General features: G+C 42.8%; 1 pseudogene; it reads left to right on the top strand.

Moving 5' to 3' along the window:
* Positions 1 to 20,191: 20,191 nt before the first annotated feature.
* On the top strand, positions 20,192 to 20,503 carry LOC118997623 (protein S100-A14-like; annotated as a pseudogene).
* Positions 20,504 to 21,318: the final 815 nt, after the last annotated feature.

Genomic DNA, 21,318 nt, shown 5'->3' with positions numbered 1-21,318 from the left:
AATAGGGTTAGTATTTATGTTAGAGCTAGAGGAGAGCTAGTGTGAGGGTTAGTGTTACAGTTATGTCTGGGTTTAGGGTTAGGCATATTGTTGGGCTTAGAGCTAGGATTAAGGCTAGGAGTAGTTTTATGGCTAGGGCTAGTGTTTTTATTAGGGTGAGATCTAGGTTTATGGTTATGGTTAGGTACAGGGCTAGGGTTAGGGCTAGGACCTGGATTAGGTTTAGGGTGAGACCTAGTGCTACGTCTAGGGTTAGGGTTAGGTATAGGGTTAGGGATAGGGTTAGATCTCAGGCTAGGGTTAGGGTTTTGTGTAGAATTATGATTAGGTGAAGAACTATGGTTAGACTTAGGGCTAGGGTTAAGGTGAGGGTTAGGGTTAAGTTTAAGGCTAGTGTCAAGGTTAGGATTAGGATAAGTGTTAGTGATTGGGCTAGAGCTAGTATTACAATTAGGGCTATGGTTAGGGTTAGGGTTCAGGTTAGGTCTAGGTGTAGAGTTAGGATTAGGATAATGATTAGGTTTAAGTTTAGGTTTAGGGTTTGTTTTGGGTTTCGGTTTAAAATGAGGGATCAGGGTAGGGTTAGGGTTAGATTAGTGTTAGTTTTAGGTCTAGGGTTGAGTTTGTGGTTAGGGTTAGTGTTAGGGATAGGGTTTGTTTTAGGTTTAAGAATCAGGTTTGTGTTAGTGTTAGGATTATGATTAGGGTTATGGTTACAATAAGGGCTAGGGCATGTGTTAGAGCTTGTTTAGGGTTAGGGTTAGGGTCAGGGCTAGGATAAGGGTGAGGGCTAGCATTAGGGCTAGTACTAGGGTTAGTGGTAGGTCTAGGGTTAGATCTAGGTTAAGGTTAGGGCTAGGGTTAGAACTAGGGTTTGATCTAGGTTCAGGGTTAGGTTCAAATTTAGTTTGGGCGTAAAAGTTACAATATTCTTAGATTTAGGGATTTCTGTGAGGACTAAGGTTAAGGTTAAAGTTAAATTTAGGGTTAGGGCTAGGATCAGAACTATGGCTAGAATTTGGTTTAAGGTTAAATGAGAATTAGGGTTAGGGGTGGGGCTAGAACTCAGGTTATAGTTAGGCTTATGGTTAGGGTTAGGACTAGAACTAGGGTTATAGTTAGGGTTATGGTTAGGGTTAGGGCAAGGGCAAGGGCTGGTTCTAAGGTTCAGTTAGGGTATGGGTAAGGTCTGGGTTAAGGTTTAGGGTTAGAATTAGGGCTAAGTTTAGGGCTAGGTTTAGGTTTAAGGCTAGGGTTAGGTTCAGGTTTAGAATTATGATTATGTGTAGGGTTATGGGTAGGGGTAGGTCCAGGTATAGTGTTACAACCAGCACTATGGTTAGGATTAGGGTTAAGGTTAGTGCTATGTCCAGGTTGAAGGTTAGGATAATGATCAGGGTTAATCTTAGTTTTAGGGTTAGTTTTAGGGGTAGGTTTAAAACGAGTGCTAGGTTTAGGGTTAGGGTTAGAGATAGAGCAGGGTTCAAGTTAGTGTTAGTTTTAGGTCTAGGGTTGATGTTATGGTTAGTGTTAGTGTTAGGGCTAGGGTTTGTTTTAGGGTTAGAATAAGATTTGTGTTAGGGTTAGGATTATGATTAGCAATAGGGTTAGAGTAAGGGCTAGAACCTATGTTAGAATTAGGTAACAGTTAACTACAGAATTAGGATTATAGGTAGAATCAGAAACTAGTCTAAGGCTGGAATTAGGGTTAGTGTGAGGGTTAGGGTTCAGGTTATGTCTGTGTTTTGGTTTAGGGTTAAATTTAGGGCTAGTCTTAGGGCTAAGTTTAGATTTAGGGCTAGGGTTAGGGTTAGAATTATAATTAGGTGTAGTGCTAGGTTTAGGTTTAGATCTCCACTTAGGGTGAGGGATAGGGCCAGTGTTATTACTAGGGTTGTGGAAGGGTTAGGGTTAGGGATAGGACTAGGGTTAGGGGGAAGATTATGATTAGGGTTGAAGGCTAGGTTTAGTGTTAGATTTCGGGTAAGGTTTAGGGTGAGGGCTACTGTTTGAGTTAGGGTTAGAGCTAGAGCACGGTTCGGGTTAGTGTTAGTTTTAGGTCTAGGGTTGAGGTTAGAATTAGTGTTAGTGTTAGGGCTAGGTATAGTGTCAGGATAAGAATAAGGTTCGTATTAAGGTTAAAATTGTGATTAGGGTTAGGGCTAAGGTTAGGTTTAGGTCTAGGGTTAGCATTAGGCTTTGTGCTAAAGCTAGAGCTCGTGTTGGGGTTAGTATTATGTTTAGGTCTAGTGTTAGTGTTAGAGTAGGGGTGAGGTTAGTGTTAGTGTTAGGGCTAGGGCTAGAATTGAGCTATGGGTAGGGTTAAGGCTAAAATTAGGTTTAGGGTTACAGCTATGGTAATTGCTAGAGGTAGAGTTAGGGCTAGGATTCTGTTTAGAGCTAGGGCTAGGGTTGGTGTTAGGGTGAGGGTTAGGGTTAGGGTTAGTGTTAGGCTTAGGGTAAGGTTAAGGGCATGGCTTGGGTTAGGGCTCGAGCTATAGCTAGGATTAGGGTTAGTTCTACGGTTAGGTATAGGGTTAGGGTTAGGTTTCGTGTTAGCCTTAGGGCTAGGGTGAAGGCTAGGGGTAGTTTTAGGACCAGGGTTAGGATTTTCATTATGGTGAGGTCTAGGCTTACGGTTAGGTTTAGGTTTAGGACTAGGGCCAGGGTTAGGGCTGAGGTTAGTGTCAGGGTTAAGAATAAGGTTAGTAGTACAGTTAGGATTATGATTAGGGCTAGGGTTAGAGTTAGGGCTAGGGCTAGTTTTAGGGTTAGGTTTTCGTTTACGGTTAGATGTAGGGTTAAGGCTAGGTTTAGGGTTAGGGTTATATCTAGGGCTAGGGCCGAGCTATATTTAAGATTAGTGTTAGGATTAGGTATAGGGTTTGTGTTAGGTTTAGGGCTAGGGTTAAGGTTTAGTCCAGGGTTAAATTTAGGATTAGGCTTAGGTTTATGGTTAGGGTTTGGTTTCCAGTTAGTGTTAGGATTAGTGCTGAATTTAGGGTTAGGGTTACATCTAGGGGCAGTGTTCGGGTTTGGACTGAAGCTAGAGCTAGTGCTGCCATTGTTTAAGTGTTAGGTCTTGGGTTAAGGTTAGGTTTAGGGTTGAGGTTAGTGTTAGTGTTATGGTTAGGGCTAAAATAGGGCTAGGGTTGAAGGTAGGGCTAAGATCAGGTTTCGGGTTAGGGCTATGGTAAGGACTGTGGTTAGGGTTATCCTTAGGGTAGGGTTATGTGTAGGGTTGGACTAGGGTTCGTGTTAGGGTGAGGTGTAGGGTTAGGTTTAGAGTTAGGATTGGGGTAATGTTAAAACTATGGCTAGGGCACTGGCTGGTATAGCTCAGTGGATTGGGCACGGGCCTGTGAACCAGACGATCGTGGTTCGATTCCCAGTCAGGGCACATTCCTGGGTTGCAGGCCAGTTCCTGGCAGGGGCCAGTTCCCAGCAGGGGATGCGTGAGAAGCAACCATACATTGATGTTTCTCTTCCTCTCTCTTTCCCTTCCCCTCTAACGATAAATAAATAAATATTAAAAAAAAAAACTATGGCTAGGGTCATGGCTATGGCTATTGTTAGGGCTAGGTTTAGGGCTAGAACTAGAGCTAGAATTAGGGTTAGTGTTGTGGTTAGGTCAATGGTTAGAGTTAGGTTTATGGTTAGGCTTAGGGGTAGGGTTAATGCTTGGGGTAGTTATAGGGCTAAGGATAGGTTTAGGGTTAGGATTAGAGCTAAAGCTAGGGTAAAATTTAGGGTTGGCTTTTGGAGTAAAGCTAAAGCCAGAGCTATGGTTAGGGTTAGGATTTTGATTATGTTTAGGGAGGAGACTAATATTATGGTTATTGTTATGATACAGGTATCATTAGGTTTCGGGTTAGCGATATAGTTAGGAGTAGTTTAGAATTAACTATAATGTTAGCTTTAGTGTTAGGGTTAGGGTTAGCACTAAAGCTAGTGTTTGGGTTATTGTTAGGGTTAGGACTAGGGTTAAGGTTAGGGTAAGGTCTAGGATAAGGGGTATGGGTAGCTTTAGGTTAGGGCAAGGGTTAGGGTTTGGTGTCGGGGTAGGTTTCACCTTGTGGCTAGGGTTAGGATTTGGCCTAGGGTTAGGTTTTGGGCTAAAGTTAAGTATAGGGCTAGGGTTTGGGTTATGTCTAGGTTTAGTGTTAGTGTTAGGGTTAGGGTTGAAATGAGGATCAGGGCTTAGGGTAGGGTTAAGGTTAGAATTAGGTTTAGGGCAAGGGCTAGTAATAGGTTTCGGGTTAGAGTTTGGATTAGGGCCTAAGTTAGGGTTAAGAGTTAAGGTTACCTTTAGAGTTAGGCCAGGGGTGAAGTTTAGGGTTGGGATTAGGGTTTTGTTTAGGGTTAGGTTTAGGAATAGGGTTAGTATTTATGTTAGGGCTAGAGGAGAGCTAGTGTTGGGGTTAGGGTTAGAGTTATGTCTGGGTTTAGGGTTAGGTGTATGGTTGGGCTTAGAGCTAGGGTTAAGGCTAGGGGTAGGTTTACGGCTAGGACTAGTGTTTTTGTTAGGGTGAGATCTAGGTTTATGGTTATGGTTAGGTACAGGGCTAGGGTTGGGGCAGGGCCAGGGTTAGGTTTAGTGTGAGAGGTAGTGCTAGGTCTCTGGTTACGGTTAGGAAGAGGGATAGGGGTAGATCTCAGGCTAAGGTTCGGTTTATGTGTAGAATTATGATTAGGTGTAGGAGTATGGTTAGTGTTAGCGCTAGGGTTAAGGTCAGGGTTAGGGTTAAGTTTAAGGCTAGTGTCAGGGTTAGAATTAGGGTTGGGGTTAGTGATTGGGCTAGAGCTAGTGTTACAACTAGGGCTATGGTTAGGGTTAGGGTTAAGGTTAGGTCTAGGTGTAGGTGTAGGGTTAGGGTTAGGAAAATGTTTGGGGTTAAGTTTAGGTTTAGGTTTAGTTTTGGGTTTAGGTTTAAAATGAAGGCTCAGGGTAGGTTTAGGTTTAAGGTTAGAGTTAGTGTTAGTTTTAGGTCTAGGGTTGAGTTTGTGGTTAGTGTTAGTGTTAGGGCTAGGGTTTGTTTTAGGTTTCAGAATCAGGTTTGTGTTAGTGTTAGAATTATGTTTCCGGTTACAGTTACAATAAGGGCTAGGGCTTGTGTTAGAGTTAGTTTTTAGTTAGGGTTATGAGTAGGGTAAGTGTTAGGGCTAGCATTAGGGCTCATACTAGGCTTAGTGGTAGGGCTAGAGTTAGATCTAGGTCAAGGTTTAGGGTTAGGGCTAAGGTTAGAAGTAGGGTTTGATTTAGGATTAGGGCTAGGTTCAGGGTTAGGTTTAAATTTAGTTTTAGGGTAAAAGTTACAATATTCTTAGATATAGGGATTTCTGTGAGGACTAGGGTTAAGGTTAAAATTAAATTTAGGGTTAGGGCTAGGATCAGAACTACGGCTAGAATTTAGTTTAGGGTTAAGATGAGAGTTAGGGTTAGGGTTAGGGCTAGAATTTGGGTTGTAGTTAGGGTTATGGTTATGGTTAGGGCTAGAACCAGGGTTATAGTTAGGGTTATGGTTAAGGTTAGGGCAAGGGCAAGGGCTGGTTCTAAGGTTACAGTTAGGGTTTGTGTAAGGTCTGGGTTAAGGTTTAGGGTTAGAATTAGGGCTAAGTTTAGGGCTAGGTTTAGGTTTAGGGCTAGGGTTAGGTTCAGGTTTAGAATTATGTTTAGGTGTAGGGCTAGGGTTAGGGTTAGGGCCAGGGCTAGTGTTACAACCAGCGCTATGGTTAAGATTAGGATTCAGATGAAGTCTAGGTCTAGGTTGAGGGTTAGGATAATAATTAGGGTTAAGTTTAGGTTTAGGGTTAGTTATAGGGGTAGGTTTAAAATGAGGGCTAGGTTTAAAGTTAGGGTTAGAGATAGAGCAGTGTTCAAGTTAGTGTTAGTTTTAGGTCTAGGGTTTAGGTTAGAATTAGGGTTAGTGTTGGGGCTAAAGTTATTGTCAGCGTTAAATATAAGGTTAGTATTAGGGTTAAAATTATAATTAGTGTTAGGTCTAGGGTTAGAATTATGGCTAGGGCTAGTGTTAGGGTTAAGTTTTCATTTAGAATTAGGTGTACGGTTAGGGCTAGGGTTAGCGTTGTTAGGGTTAAGGTTAGGGTTAGGGTTAGGGTTAGGTCTAGGGCTAAGGCCTGATGTATGGTTAGGGATAATGTTCAGATTAGGTATACGGTTTGTCTTAGGGTTACAGTGAGGTTTAAGTTTTAGGCCAGGATTAAATTTAGGGTTAGGGTTAGGGTTAGATTTCGTGTTAGCCTTAGGGTTAGGTCTACTGTTAGGTTTTGATCTAGGGTTAGTATTAGGTTTGTGCTAAAGCTAGAGCTCGGGTTGGGGTTAGTGTTATGTTTGGGTCTAGCGTTAGTTTTAGAGTAGGAGTGAGGTTAGTGTTAGTGTTAGGGTTGGGGCAAGAATTGAGCTATGGGCAGGGTTAAGGCTAGGATTAGGTTTAGGGTTAGGGCTATGGTAATTTCTTGAGGTCGAATTAGGGCTAGGATTATGTTTAGGGCTAGGGCTAGGGTTGGTGTTAGGGTGAGGGTTAGGGTTAGGGTTAGTGTTAGGCTTAGGGTAAGGTTAGACGCATGGCTTAGGTTAGGGCTCGAAGTAGACCTAGGATTAGGGTTAGTTCTACGGCTAGGTCTAGGGTTAGGGTTAGGTTTCGTGTTAGGCTTAGGGCTAAGGTGAAGGCTAGGGGTAGTTTTAGAGCCAGGGCCAAGATTTTTGCTACCGTGAGGTCTAGGCTTAAGGTTAGGTTTAGGTTTAAAGCTGAGGTTAGTTTCAGGGTTAAGAATAAGGTTAGTAGTCCAGTTAGGATTATAATTAGGGCTAGGGTTAGAGTTAGGGCTAGGGCTGGTGTTACGGTTAGGTGTTCGTTTATGGTTAGGTGTAGGGTTAGGGCTAGGTTTAGGGTTAGGGTTATGTCTAGGGCTAGGGCCAAGCTATGGTTAGGATTAGTGTTAGGATTAGATATACGGTTTGTGTTAGGTTTAGGGCTAGGGTTAAGGTTTAGTCCAGGGTTAAATTTAGGATTAGGCTTAGGTTTATGTTTAGAGTTTGGTGTCTGGTTAGTGTTAGGGTTAGGACTGAATTTAGGGTTATGGTTATGTCTAGGGGCAGTGTTCGGGTTTGGACTAAAGCTAGAGCTGGTGTTGCCATTGTTTAAGTGTTAGGTCTTGGGTTAAGGTTAGGATTAGAGGTGAGGTTAGTGTTAGTATTAAGGTTAGGGTTAAAATAAGGCTAGGGCTGAAGGTAGGGCTAAGATCAGGTTTCTGGTTAGGGCTATGGTAAGGGCTGGGGTTAGAGTTATCCTGAGGGCTAGGGTTATGTGCAGGGCTGGACTAGGGCTGGTTTTAGGGTGAGGTGTTGTTTTAGGTTTAGAGTTAGGACTATGGTAGTGTTAAACTATGGCTAGGGTTGTGGCTATGGCTATTGTTAGGGCTATAGCTAGAGCGAGAATTAGGATTACTGTTATGGTTAGGTCTACGGTTAGAGTTAGATTTAGGGTTAGGCTTAGGGGTAGGGTTAATGCTAGGTGTAGTTTTAGGGCTAAGGATAGGTTTAGGGTTAGGATTAGAGCTGAAGATAGGGTAAAATTTAGGGTTAGCTTTGGGGTAAAGCTAAAGCCAGAGCTAGGGTTTGGGTTAGGATTATGGTTAGGTTTAGGGTGGGGACTAATGTTATGGTTGTGGTTATGATACAGTTATGTTTAGGTTTCAGGTTAGTGATATAGTTAGGAGTAATTTAGAATTAGACATAATGTTAGCTTTAGTGTTAGGGTTAGGGGCAGCACTAAATCTAGTGTTTGGGTTATTGTTAGGGTTAGGACTAGGGTTAGGGTTAGTGTAAGGTCCAGGATAAGGGGTATGGGTAGCTTTAGGTTAGGGCTAGGGTTAGGGTTTGGTGTAGGGGTAGGTTTTGCCTTTTAGCTAGGGTTAGGGTTTGGTCCAGGGTTAGGGTTAGGGTTAGGGCTAGAGTTAGGAATAGGGTTAGTGTTAGGGTTATGTCTAGGTTTAGTGTTAGTTTTAGGGTTATGGGTGGAATGAGGATCAGGATTTAGGCTAGCGTTAGGGTTAAAATTAGGTTTACAGCCAGGGCTAGTAATAGGGTTAGAGTTAGATAAAGGGCTAGGTTTAGTGTTAAGGTTAGGGCTAGGGTTATTGGTAGGGCTAGAGCTAGGACTGGTATTAGGGTGATGAGTATGGTTAGGTTTAAAGTTACGGTTACGGTAGGGTTAAAAGTATGGCTAGGGTTAGTTCTAGGGTTAGAGCTAGAGCTAGAGCTAGATTTAGGGTTAATGTTATGGTTAGGTCTTGGGTTAGGCTCAGGGTTAGGTTTAGGGGTAGAAGTAGATTTAATTCTAAGGGTAGTTTTAGGATTAGGCCTTGGTTTAGGGTTAGGATTCGAGCTAAAGCTAGTGTAAAAGTTAGGGTTGGCTTTTGGGGTAAATCTAAGGCTAGAGCTAGGGTTAGGGTTTAGATTATGGTTAGGTTTAGAGCGGGGGCTAATATTATGGTTATGGTTATGATACAGGTATGGTTAGGTTTAGGGTTAGCAATATAGTGAGGGTTAGGTTAGAATTAGGTATAAGTTTAACTTTAGTGTTAGGGTTAGGGGTAGCGCTAAAGCTAGGGTTTGGGTTATTGTTAGGGTTAGGACTAGGGTTAGGGTTAGGGCAAGGGCTAGGATAAGGGGTATGGCTAGCTTTAGGTTAGGGGTCGGGATAGGGGTATGTATAGTGGTTTCGCCTTGTGGCTAGGGTTAAGGTTTGGTCTAGGGTTAGGTTTAGGGCTTGAGTTAGGGATAGGGTTAGGGTTAGGGTTATGTTTAGGTTTAGTGTTAGGGTTGAAATGAGGATCAGGGCTTAGGCTTGGCTTAGGGTTAGTATTAGGTTTAGGGCTGGGGCTTGTAATAGGGTTTGGGTTAGAGCTAAAGTTAGGGTTAAGGGTTAAGGCTACATTTAGATTTCAAGCAGGGATTAAGCTTAGGGTTGGGATTAGGGTTTTGTTTAGGGTTAGGTTTAGAAATAGGGTTAGGATTAAGGTTAGGGCTAGAGGAGAGCTAGTGTTAGGGTTAGTGTTAGAGTTAGGTCTAGGTTTAGGGTTAGGTTTATGGCTGGGCTTAGAGCTAGGGTTAAGGCTAGTGGTACTTTTATGGCTAGGGCTAGTGTATTTGTTAGGGTGAGATCTAGGTTTATAGTTATGGTTAGGTACAGGGCTAGGGTTAGGGCAAGGGCCAGGGTTAGGTTTAGGGTGAGACCTAGTGCTACATCTAGGGTTAGGGTTAGGGTTAGGGATAGGGTTAGATCTCAGGCTAGGGTTAGGGTTATGTGTAGAATTATGATTAGGTGTAGGAGTATGGTTAGTGTTAGGGCTAGGGTTAAGGTCAGGGTTAGGGTTAAGTTTAAGGCTAGTGCCAGGGTTAGAATTAGGGTAAGGGTTAATGATTGGGCTAGAGCTAGTGTTACAACTAGGGCTATGGTTAGGTTTAGGTTAAGGTTAGGTCTAGGTGTAGAGTTAGGATTAGGATAATGATTAGGTTTAAGTTTAGGTTTAGGGTTAGTTTTGTGTTTAAGTTTAAAATGAGGGCTCAGAATAGTGTGAGGATTAGGATTAGATTAGTGTTAGTTTTAGGTCTAGGGTTGAGTTTGTGGTTAGGGTTAGTGTTAGGGCTAGGGTTTGTTTTAGGGTTCAGAATCAGGTTTGTGTTAGTGTTAGAATTATGATTAGGGTTACAGTTACAATAAGGGCTAGGATTTGTGTTAGAGTTACTTTTGGGTTAGGGTTACGAGTAGGGCAAGTGTTAAGGCTAGCATTAGGGCTAGTAGTAGGGTTAGTGGTAGGTCTAGGGTTAGATCAAGGTTAAGGTTTAGGGTTAAGGCTAGGGTTAGAAGTAGGGTTTGATTTAGGATTAGGGCTAGGCTCAGGGTTAGGTTCAAATTTAGTTTTAGGGTAAAAGTTACAATATTCTTAGAGTTAGGGATTTCTGTGAGGACTAGGGTTAAGGTTAAAGTTAAATGTAGGGTTAGGGCCAGGATCAGAACTACGGCTAGAATTTGGTTTAGGGTTAAGATGAGAGTTAGGGTAAGGGCTAGAACCAGGGTTATAGTTAGGGTTATGGTTAGGGTTAAGGCAAGGGCAAGGGCTGGGACTAAGGAGACAGTTAGGGTTAGGGTAAGGTCTGGGTTAAAGTTTAGGGTTAGAAATGGGGCAAAGTTTAGGGCTAGGTTTAGGTTTAGGCCTAGGGTTAGGTTTAGGTTTAGAATTATGATTATGTGTAGGGCTAGGTTTATGGGTAGGGCCAGGGCTAGCGTTACAACCAGTGCTATGGTTAGGGTTAGGGTTAAGGTGATGTCTAGGTCTAGGTTGAGGGTTAGGATAATGATTAGGGTTAAGTTTAGGTTTAGGGTTAGTTTTAGGGTTAGGTTTAAAATGAGGGCTAGGGTTAGGGTTAGGGTTAGAGATAGAGCTAGTGTTAGTTTTAGGTCTAGGGTTGATGTTATGGTTAGCGTTAGTGTTAGGGCTAGGGTTTGTTCTAGGGTTCAGAATAAGATTTGTGTTAAGGTTAGGATTAGTATTAGCAATAGGGTTAGAGTAAGGGCTAGAACCTGTGTTAGAGTTAGGTTACTGTTGGCTCCAGAATTAGGGTTATGGGTAGAAGCAGGAACTGGTCTAAGGCTAGAATTAGGGTTTGTGTGAGGGTTAGGGTTCAGGTTATGTCTGGGTTTTTGTTTAGGGCTAAAAATAGGGCTAGTCTTAGAGATAAGTTTAATTTTAGGACTAGGGTTAGGGTTAGAATTATAATTAGGTGTAGGGCTAGGTTTAGGGTTAGGTCTTGGCTTAGGGTTAGGGTTAGGGCCAGTATTGCGCCATGGGCTATGGGAGGGTTCGGACTAGGACTAGGGTTAGGGGGAAGATTATGATTAGGTTTGAAGGTTAGGTTTACTGTTAGATTTCGGGTTAGGCTTAGGGTGATGGCTAGTGTTAGGGTTAGGATTACAGGTAGAGCAGGGTTTGGGTTAGTGTTATTTTGATGTCTAGCATTGAGGTTAGAATTAGGGTTAGTGTTAGGGCTAGGGATAGTGTCAGGTTTAAGAATATGGTTAGTATTAGGTTTAAAATTATGATTAGGGTGAGGGCTAGTTTTTGAGTTAGATCAAGGGCTAGTGTTAGGGTTAAGTTTTCATTTAGGGTTAGGTGTAGGGTTAGGGCTAGGATTAGCGTTGTTAGGGTTAAGGTTAGGTTTAGGGTTAGGTCTAGGGCTAAGGCCCGAGCTATGTTTAGAGTTAGTGTTTGGATTAGGTATAGGGTTTGTTTTAGGGTTATAGTGAGGGTTAATGTTTAGGCCAGGATTAAATTTCTGGTTAGGATTAGGTTTAGGTTTAGGTCTAGAGTTAGTGTTAGGCTTTGTGCTAAAGCTAGAGCTAGGGTTGGGGTTAGTGTTAGGTGTAGGTCTAGCATTAGTGTTAGAGTAGGAGTGAGGTTAGTGTTAGGGTTAGGACTAGAAATGAGCTATGGGTAGGGTTAAGGGTAGGATTATGTTTAGGGTTAGGGCTATGTTAATTGCTTGAGGTAGAGTTAGGGCTAGGATTATGTTTAGAGCTAGGGCTAGGGTTGGTGTTAGGGTGAGAGTTAGGGTTTGTGTTAGTGTTAGGTCTATGGTTTTGGTTAGAGTTATAACTAGGTTTAAGGTTAGGCTAGTATTAGTGTTAGGGCTAGGGTTAGGATTACGATTAGGGTAAGGGTTAGGTTTAGGATTAAGTCTAAGGCTAGGGAAAGGGTTAAGGTAAGTGTTAGGGTTTGGGCTTGAATTAGGTTCATGTTTAGAGATAGTGTTAGGCCTAGTGTTAGGGTTAAGGTTACAATAGGTTCATGTTTAAGGCTAGGGTTTTGGTCAGATTTAGGGTAAGGGTTAGGGCCAGAGTTTGTGTTGGGGCTATAGTTAAAGCTAGGGTTAAGGTTTGAAATAGGAATAGGTTTATGGTTAGGGTTAGGGTTAGAGTTAGGGCTAGAGATAGGGTTAGGTGTAGGGTTTCCTTTAGAGCTAGGACTAGGGTTAGGTTCAGGATACTGTTAGGTTTAGAGTTAGGCTCAGTGTTAGGGCTATGACTAGGGTTAGCTTTAGTATTAGACTTAGAACTAGGGTTAGGGCTAGGGCTAGGTTTAGTCTAGGGCTAGGACTAGGTTTGTGTTAGGAGTAAATTTTAGGGTTAACGTTAGGGTTAGAATAATTGGTAGGGCTAGTGTTAGGTTTAGGTTTAGGGCTAGGATTAAGTTTAGGGTTAGGATTAAGGTTATGTTTAGTGTTAGAGTTAGGGCGAAGGTTAGTGTTGAGTTTAGGAATAGAGGCGAGCAAGTTTTAGGGTTAGCATTTGGGTTAGGTCTAGGTTGAGGGTTAGGGTTAGGGCGAGAGTATGGGTTAGGGTTAGGGTAGGACTCAGTATAACTGTAGGGTGAGGGTTAGGGTTAGGGCTAGGGCTAGAGCTAGCGCTAGGTTTAAGGTTAGAGTGAGAATCAGGGTCAGGTCTAGGGCTAGTGTTAGGTTTAGTGTTAGGGATAGAGATAGGGTTATTGATAGGGTTGAGGTTAGAGTTATGTTTACAGTTAGGACAACGTTTAAGTTTAGGATTAGGGTTAGTATTAGGGTTAGGTCTTGAGTTAGTGAATGGGTTAGGACTAGAGCTCAAGCTATGGTTTCGATTAGAGTTTAGAGTTAGCGTTAGGTCTATGGTTAGGGTTAGGGATAGGGATAGGGCTTCAGTTCGGGTTAGGTCTAGGTTGAGGGTTAGGTTTAGGGTTAGAATGTGGGCTAGGGCTAAGTTTAGGGTTCAGGTTATGGCCAGGGCTAGGGTTTGGGTTAGGGTTAGGTTTTGGTTAATGGTTAGGGTTAGGATAAGAGTTAAGATAAGTTGAGGGTTAGGTTTAGGGTGAGGGCTAGAGTTAGGGTTAGAAATAACTTTAGATTTAGGGCTGGAACCAGGAATACGGCTAGGATTGTGTTAGAATTATGATCACAGTTAGGGCTAGGGTTAGGACTAGTTCTAGGGTTAAAGTTTTAACCCTAGGGTACGGTTAGGGTTAGGGTTCAAGCCAAGGCTAGGACTATGGTTATGGTTAGAACTAGTGTCAGGGCTAGAGCTACGATTTACATTAGGATTAGAATTTGGGTTAGGGTTAAGGTTAGGGCTTGGGCTCTGGTTAGGTTCAGGGTTTCATTTAGGGTTAGGGTTAGGTTTAGATTATGGTCTGGTTTAGGATTAGTGTATGGGTTAGAATTAGGCCTAGGGCTAGTGTTCGGGTTAGGTTTAGGGCTAGGGCTAGGGTTAGGGCTAGGTTTGGGGCTATACTATGGTTAAGATTAGAGTTAGGGATTGGGTTAGGGCTAACATTAAGGTAAGGACTAGGGTTAGGGCTAGGTGTAGGGTTAGGTTTAGGGTAGAGAGAGGGTTAGTGTTACAGTTAGGTCTAGGGTTAGGGTAGGGGTTAGGGTCAGGTTTAGGGCTCGGTTTAGGGTTAGGGACAGGGTTAGGACTAGTGTTAGGGTTAGTGTTAGGGTTAGGTTCAGGGCTAGGATTAGAATTAGGGCTAGGGTTTGGATTAGAACTAGGGCCAGGGCTAGGGTTAGGCTTAGAATTAGGATTAGGGTTAGGTTTAAATTTAGGTTTAGTGCGAGGGCTCAGGTTACAGTTACAGTTAAAATAATGTTCGGGTTAGAGTAAGAGTTGGCGATAGAGTTATGGCTAGGTTAGGTTTAGCAATAGGGTTAGGGTTAGTGTTGGGTTAGGGGTAGAGGTAGGGCCTGACCTAGGGTTATGTTTAGTGTTAGGGTTAGCACTAAGTTTAGGGTCAGGGTTTGGGTTAGGGCTAGGGTAAGGGTTATGGCTAGGGTTAGGACTAGGGTTAGGGTGAGGACTATGATTAGGGTTTAAGGTTAGGTTTAATGTTAGATTTAGGGTTTGGTTAAGGGTGAGGGCTAGGGTTAGGGTTAGAGCTAGAGCAGGGTTCAGGTTAGTGTTGGTTTTAGGTGTAGCATTGAAGTTAGAATTAGGGTTGGTGTTAGGGCTAAGGTTACTTTCAGGGTTAAGAATAAGGTTAGTATTAGGGTTAGGATTATGATTAGGGTTAAGGTTAGGGCTAGAGCTAGGGCTAGTGTTAGTATTAGGTTTTTGTTTAGGGTTAGGTGTAGGGTTAAGGCTAGGGTTAGCATTAGGGTTAGGGTTAGGGTTAGGATTAGGGTTAGGTCTAGGTCTAAGACTGTGGCCCAAGGTATTGTTAGGGTTAGTGTTAGGAGTAGTTATAGAGTTTGTGTTAGGGTTACGGCAAGGGTTATGATTTATGCCAGGGTTAAGTTTCGGATTAGAGTTAGGTCTAAGGTTAGGTTTCAGTTTAGGGTTATGGTTAGAGTTATGGCTGAATTTAGGGTTAGGGCTAGGGCTAGAGTTAGAGCTGGGGTTAGACTTCAGGGTATGGTTAAAGGTAGGGGTATAGCCAAGTGTTAGGTTTAGGGTTAGGGTATGGGTTAGTGCTTGGGCTATGGTTAGGTTCATGTTTTTATTTATGGTTATGGCTAGAGTTAGGGTATGGTTAGGATTAGGGTGTTAGGATTAGGGCTAGGACTAGCATTTGGGGTAGGTTTGGGGCTAGGTCTAGTTTTCGAGTTAGGGTTAGGAGCAGGACTAGCTTTGGGATTAGGGTTAGGATTAGGGTTAGGATTAGGGCTAGGTTTAGAGCTAGGGTTAGGTTTAGGTTTAGGGCTGGCTTTAGGGCTAGGGCTAACCATGGTTAACAAACCAGACAACCAAACCTATGCCAGCAAAAGGACCCTCTTAGCATATCATCAGTCTCTACCACAATTGAGCTAAGATTAATAAAGGTGAGAAGAGATTGTAGATATTATAAGATATTACAAAGGAAATATGAAATGACTAAAAGAGGGGAAAATGTTATTGTGTGGTAAGAGGGAGGAGAACTGATAAGAGTTTGGATAGAACTGAGGCAAAGAAAGGGAGAGAACAAAATTTACAACATAATTAAAACATGAAGTTTGATGGGAATAATGGAGTAAGAACAGTGATAGTTATACTATTAGGTTTGAAGTAAAATTGAATAGGTACTGGACAAATGGAAGCAAAATTGCAGAAAAAAACACAGCAAGGTCAATAGCAGCAACTACTGAATGAAGTTAAATAAAGTGGTAACAAGAATAAGAATATTGTAGAAAAGCAAAAAGCGAATATGAAATATCTACAGTAAAGAAAAATGATTATGAGAGGATGGGAGAAGCAGCAACTAATAAGGAGTATTAGGAGTCATGCCCAGCAACTAATAAGGAGTAAGGAGTCAAGCCCAGGTTTGGGAGGGTGATGACAAAGAAAAAGAAAGAAAGAAAAAAGGGAAAGAGAAAACAATGAAATAAATTTCCTTACTCAACCAAATATGGGTAGGGTGAAAGCTAAATGGAGTAATACAGTGGGAGAGTATTCAATGGGATTTAAAGTACAAACAAGTAGTGAATAAATAGGAGTTCCTCTGGAGAAGTACAACAAGCAATAATGGTGATATTTCACTCAACTAATCACTGTTCAACTGTACAACCCAGGATTCCAGTGTGGGAAAAGAAATTCTCAAAACCTCTGGTTGAAAAACCTGTGGTGGTTGTGGTGGTAGGAGTAACGTAGGAGAGTTTGTTGGAGAGGCCCATAGGGTTCTGGAACACACACAAGCTCACCCATCTGGGAACCAGCATGAGAAGGGCCAATTTGTTTGTGGGTAGCAGGGGAAGTGAATGAAAACCATCGGAGAGCAGAGCAAGCACCATTGTTCCCTCTTGGACCCCTCCCCCACATACAGTGTCACAACGCAGCAACCTGGGTTACCCTACCCTGGTGAATAACTAATGTGGACACTGGCCTGCAGTGTCCACATCATTATGGATAAGATGAGACATTCACATGGACTACTGAGTCCAGTGGAGGAAAAGGGACAGCATGGCTTCTCTCTCATGGGGAGCAAAAGCCGCGGCCCTTGCCATGACCAGCCTTTATTGGGTTTCTCAGCATATTACATGATAGTCCTCATCTACTATGCATAGATTTGCTTTAGGTGGTTGCCTTTTACAGAAAACAAAGGAGCTAAATGCTGCTGATCCCATCACAGAGGAGGAATATTTACAAATGAAAAGGCAAAAGTGGTTGAACCTGTTACACTCATCCTTGGAAGGTTTAGCATGGATTTTAGGAAGTTATGTTGCAGTAAATGTTTGCCACAAATCCAGGTGAGGGAGTTTTTAGCAAAAAGCAAGACTCAAAGCGGCCTAGGCATATAGCAGGCCTGATTCCCCATGGGAGAACCTATCTGTGGGCATGGGTCCTGTGCATCTCCGAGTGGGAGCTGGGCCCACACCATGCAGAATGGTCTCCTACAAATAACTAAGACTCTGCCCCTTATACATAACAGGTGTGCCAAGACAAGAACTATGGCCCAAATGAAAGAGCAGATCAAAACTCCAGAAAAACACCTAAGTGACAAAGAGATAGCTAACCTATCAGGTGCACAGTTCAAACACTGGTAATCAGGAAGCTCACAGAAATGGTTATGTATGGTTACAAAATATAGGAAGAAGTGAAGGCTCTGAAATGTGAAATGAAGAAAATTATACAGGAAACCAACAGTAAAAAGAAGGAAACCAAGACTCAAACCAGTGATTTGGAGCAGAAGAAAGAAACAAACATCAAACAGAACAAAATGAAGAAACAAGAATTCAAAAAAAAATGAGAGGCTCGGAACCTCTGGGACAACTTTAAATGCTCCAACCTCCGAATTGTAGGGGTACCAGAAGGAGAAGAGGAAGAGCAAGAAATAGAAAACTTATTTGAAAAAATAATGAAGAACTTCCCCAATCTGGCAAAGGAAATAGACTTCCAGAAGTCCAGAAAGCTCAGAGTCCCTAAGAAATTAGACCCAAGGAAGCAGACACCAAGGCACATCATAATTACATTACCCAAGATTAAAGATAAGGCAGTAATCTTAAAAGCAGCAAGAGAAAAGGTGAGAGTTGCCTACAAACAAGTGCCCATTAGACTATTGGCTGATTTCTCAAAAGAAATCTTACAGGCAAGAAGGGGCTGGAAAGAAGTATTCAAAGTCATGAAAAGCAAGGACCTACATCCAAGGTTACTCTATCCAGCAAAGCTATTATTTACAAAGGAAGGGCAGATAAAGTGCTTCCCAGATAAGGTCAAGTTAAAGGAGTTCATCACCACCAAGCCTTTATTTGGAATTTTAAAGGAACTTATCTGAGAAAAAAGAGAAGATCAAAGGGGAAGGATTTACAGGAACTAGTATAAAGGACACATGGACAACAACTAAGGGGGGTGGTAATGGGAGGGAGGTGGGGAGCACTTAAGGGGTGGGTTGGGATGGGAGTAAAAGACAGAAAACTGTACTTGAACAACAATTAAATAAAAATAAAAATTTAAAAAGTATGAACAATAAAATGATAACAAACTTACAACTATGAACAACTGAACCTAAAAAAATAAAAAACAAAAACAAACTAAGCAAACAAGTGGAAGAGGAACAGAATCACAGAAATGGAGATCACACGGAGGATTACCAGCAAGGAGGGGGAGGAAGAGAATGAGGGAAATGGTACAGGGAATAAGAACCATAAATGGTAGTTACAAAATAGACAAGGGAGGTTAACAATAATATAGGAAATGGAGAAGGCAAAGAACTTATATGTATGACCTACGTACATGAACTAATGCTGGGGCGGGGAAGTGGTTGGCGGGGAAACAGTTGGGGGGAAGCAGTGCAGGGTGTAGGCAAATAGAAGGGAGAGAAAAACTGTAATAACGTAATCAATAAAATATACTAAGAAAAAGAAACTGGTCATAGTGTGAGAGAAAATAAAGTTAACCACAACAGTAATAAAATCCCGGAAGATGGCAAAATGAATTAAGACCAAGGAAGGATGTGGTGTGGGATTTGGAATAACAATGGTATGATAAGAAATATATAATCTGAATAAAAATAAAAGACCAAAAGTAGTGTGTTATTTGGAATATGAGTGAAATGAAAGAAGGAAAATTAAAATGCAATATAAAGGGGGAATAAAAAACAAACAATAAAAACTAAATAAACAGAAAGAAGAGAAAATTTGAAAACATGCAAGTTCTGAAAGATAGCAAATTGAAATTTGTCTCAGCTGTTGGTGTTCACCTTCTGGATCCATCTCTTGTTTTTGTCACAGCTCCAGGTGTTATTGTCTTACTCTTAAAAAAAATTTCCTGTTGATTTTACACCTTCCAAAGCAGTTTTGCAGGTATTCCTGGATCCTGCAGGCAGAGGAGGGCTGGTCTCCAGTGTTTTGCTTTCCTGTGGTTCCTCGAGGATGGGGGCTTAGTCTGTGCTACAATAATCACAGGTGTGGTTTCTAGCCCATGCCCTTAGAGCTCTGTGTGGCCTAACCTGTCTGCTTTGTGTATTTGTGCCAGGCCTGCTTTGATAATTCACCTCGTTTTGTGACCCTTTGATCAGTCCGTGAGGTGCACTGAGTGCAAGCAAATCCTCTTCCCTCTCTGTTGGCCTGGCCTAGTGTGCACATGAGTGAGGTTTCTGCCCAGCTGCGCAGTTCTTTTGAGAAAAGTCCCCTTGGGTGCCACTCGCCACTCCTAACAAGCGCCTGGCTTTCTACATAGTCCAACTCTCTGACCATCCCAGAGGCTATCTGGGTCACGGGCAGTTACTGTCCATCCCTTCTCCCAGCTCCAAGTGTCATCAGGCTCCTCAATTTCTCTGGTACTGCCCCAGCCGGTGAGCACCACACCAGCAGTGTGCGCTGCTGGCTGTGTGTCACTTACTGCCTTATCCCCCCAGCAACTTTACCAGTCCAGGTCTCTGCTGGTGAGGGTTTGAGACTTCCCCACTTTGGGAGGGGAGGGAGCTGTTCAATGGCTATCACTGACTACGCTCTCCTCCAATGCTCCAGGGGCTGTGACACCGTGATCCCCGAGGGTCAGCCTATAAAATCTTACTGCTCGTTTTTAAGTGTCTTCTGTACACTTTGCCTTCCAAACTTTGTATCAGCTGGGTTCTGTTGGCTATTCATTCTGTTCTTCGGAAGATTGGCTAGGTGTCCCTGTTAAGTACACAAGCAAGTGGGCTCAGCTCCCACCTACATCACTGCCATCTTCCAAATCTCATGGTATTTTAAGTGAATTTATGATTTTGTGTTGGGCTGCATGCGGCCCACAGGCCACAGGTTGGACACCCTTGCTTTAAGACTTACATTTAATGTATGGAAATTATAATTCTTTTCTCCAAATGGATTTCATTAAACCCTCCAGTTCAGCTAGGGTTAGAAAAATTCATAACCATCACTGTAAGGCAACTGACATTCATAAATATTCACCTGCAGTAATTAAACAATCCCCTGAAAATGACAAGCCTTCTGAAGGGAATCATGGCAAGGTTATATAGTAGTACTACCATCACATTTATTTACTTATACACTGACTTCTTTCATAAATAATTTGAAGTGGCATTATTCAAAAGTAAAAATATTTGTATATGCAAAGTCTGGCTGTTCCTTTGTTCTTTTAATTAATCCAAGATTTCATTTAAAGCCACAACCTCTACCTAACAGTTTAAAACCTTCAGGTTTACTTCAAGTGGTCTTTAAGTCATGGTATTTAAACATGAGATATGTAGACAGGTGGCCATGTGATGATGAGAGCAGAGATTGGAGTAAAATGGCTATAATCCCAAGAATGCCAAGGAATGCCAGCAACCACCAGAAGCCATGAAGAGACAAAGAAGGATCCTCCCCAAGAGCCTAGGGAGAGCATGTCCCAGCCATCGCCTTGACTTTAGACTTCGAGTCTCCAGAACTGTGCAACCATAAGCTTCTATTATTTGAAGCCACTGGTTTGTGGTACTTTGTTATGACAGCTCAGGAATAATAAAGATTTTGGTACTTATTTGCTTATTTGTCACAAAATACTCTTAAATCTGGAATTGTTACTGGTCATGTTTGTCATAGTGGAAAGGAGATACTAAAATACAATGAGATCCTGTCCTGTCTCAGTGGCTGTCAGCAGGCAGACCATGAGCCATAGGCTCCTTCAGCACAGGCTGTAAGATAACACAAATCTCACCAAAGGGCCAAAAAACATACCAGGCACCATGCATGGGATTGTGTCAGTCAGCCAATCCTGATCACGCCCAGGAATTCAGTGACATAAAGAGGACCACTGAGACCTCATCAAAAACTTCCTCCAGTACCCCATGCAGGGTGGGAAGGAGATGCTGACCCTCTCCAACCTAGATGACCTGGTGACCCAGTAGTTGCCTCAACTCATGAGGAGCAACTGTGGGGTGGAAGAGAGAATCACCAGCCTGGGCAGCTATAATGACTCTACCTGGAGTTCAAAGTTTCTGGGAGTTGACTGGAGAAGCAGACAAGAATGTGAAGTTGAAGAGCCTTGTCTGGGGGAGCTGAGAACCTTCCCCTGGGATTCCTGGGGGAATGTTGGGGAAAAGGGGACCTTAGAGACTATGGGCCTGGAAATAAAACTCCTCTTTTTACTGTCACCACAACTGTTCCCCATCTTGCACCTCTCACTTCTGCAAGATTCAGACTTATAATGGCTCTACTAGGGTGTCTCTGCACTTCATCCCTGGGAGTTCCGTGCAGCTAATCAGTCCAGGAATCCCCACCAAAGGGAGGTTCAGGGGGTGGGTTGGGGCCAGGGGTGGATGTGGAGGGGTAAAGATAGAGTAAGGGCCACACCTTTTGGTAGGAGGTGGCAAGGCAGAGGGAGCTGGGTTATGGAAAATGATCTGAATAGGGCTGGATTATTTAGTATTAAAAAAGGCCTTTAAACAAGCAAGCAAAATATGACCAATGACACTCAAATACGGAACAGGCTGACAGGGTCCAGAGGGGAGAGGGGAGAGAATCATAGGGGAAAAGGGGAGGGACTCATGAATAAGTATAAAGGACACATGGACAATAATTAAGGTGGGGGGCGGAAATGGGAGGGAGGTGGGGAGCACTGTGGGGGGCAGGGCTGGGAATATAAAACAGAAAACTGTACTTGAATAAGAATTAAATAAAAAAAATATATTCCCAGAGCCCTGGCTGGTGTAGCTCAGAGGATTGAGCACGGCCTGCGAACCAGAGGATCACAGTTCGATTCCCAGCCAGGGCACATGCCTGGGTTGCGGGCCGGTTCCCTGCAAGCCAACTCCCAGCAGGGGATGCACGAAAGGCAACCATACATTGATGTTTATCTCCCTTTCTCCTTCCCCTCT

Source organism: Sturnira hondurensis, unplaced genomic scaffold (genome assembly GCF_014824575.4).
Source record: "Sturnira hondurensis isolate 20B ecotype Veracruz unplaced genomic scaffold, ASM1482457v3 Scaffold0013348, whole genome shotgun sequence".
In the NCBI taxonomy this organism is placed as follows: Eukaryota; Metazoa; Chordata; class Mammalia; order Chiroptera; family Phyllostomidae; genus Sturnira; species Sturnira hondurensis.
The sequence above is the reverse complement of the archived record's forward strand: the minus strand, read 5'-3'. Positions and strand labels throughout refer to the sequence as shown.